Source organism: Aristolochia californica, unplaced genomic scaffold (genome assembly GCF_029961685.1).
Source record: "Aristolochia californica isolate CCGP_79_NKW_82.1479 unplaced genomic scaffold, dmAriCali1.0.hap1 SCAF_493, whole genome shotgun sequence".
Classification (NCBI taxonomy): Eukaryota; Viridiplantae; Streptophyta; class Magnoliopsida; order Piperales; family Aristolochiaceae; genus Aristolochia; species Aristolochia californica.
The window spans coordinates 17,501-18,651 of NW_027182207.1; positions in this window are offsets into that span (position 1 = coordinate 17,501).

Consider the following 1,151-nt stretch of genomic DNA (forward strand, 5'->3'; position numbering starts at 1 on the left):
ATTCTTTGGGATCCTTCCTTTCTTCAAACGGAACGAACAGAGATAGAATCAGATCGATTCCCGAAATGCCTTTCTGAATATTCCTCAATGTCCCGGCTATTCACGGAACGTGAGAAGCAGATGAATAATCATCTGCTTCCGGAAGAAATCGAAGAATTTCTTGGGAATCCTACAAGATCAATTCGTTCTTTTTTCTCTGACAGATGGTCAGAACTTCATCTGGGTTCGAATCCTACGGAGAGGTCCACTAGAGATCAGAAATTGTTGAAGAAACAACAAGATGTTTCTTTTGTCCCTTCCAGGCGATCGGAAAATAAAGAAATGGTTGATATATTCAAGATAATTACGTATTTACAAAATACCGTCTCAATTCATCCTATTTCATCAGATCCGGGATGTGATATGGTTCCGAGGGATGAACCGGATATGGACAGGTTCCAATAAGATTTCATTCTTGAACAAAAATCCATTTTTTGATTTATTTCATCTATTCCATGACCGGAACAAAGGGGGATACACGTTACACCACGATTTTGAATCAGAAGAGAGATTTCAAGAAATGGCAGATCTATTCACTCTATCAATAACCGAGCCGGATCTGGTGTTATCATAAGGGATTTTCCTTTTCTATTGATTCCTACGGATTGGATCAAAAAAAATTCTTGAATGAGGTATTCAACTCAGGGATGAGTCGAAAAGGAAATCTTTAGTGGTTCTACCTCCTATTTTTTATGAAGAGAATGAATCTTTTTATCGAAGGATCAGAAAAAAATCGGTCCGGATCTCCTGCGGGAATGATTTGGAAGATGATCCAAAACCAAAAATAGTGGTATTTGCTAGCAACAACATAATGGAGGCGGTCAATCAATATAGATTGATCCGAATCTGATTCAAATCCAATATAGCACCTATGGGTACATAAGAAATGTATCGAATCGATTCTTTTTAATGAATCGATCCGATCGCAACTTCGAATATGGAATTCAAAGGGATCAAATAGGAAATGATCCTCTGAATCATCTAACTATAATAAAATATACGATCAACCAACATTTATCGAATTGAAAAAGAGTCAGAAGAAATGGTTCGATCCTCTTATTTCTCGAACCGAGAGATCCATGAATCGGGATCCTGATGCATATAGATACAAA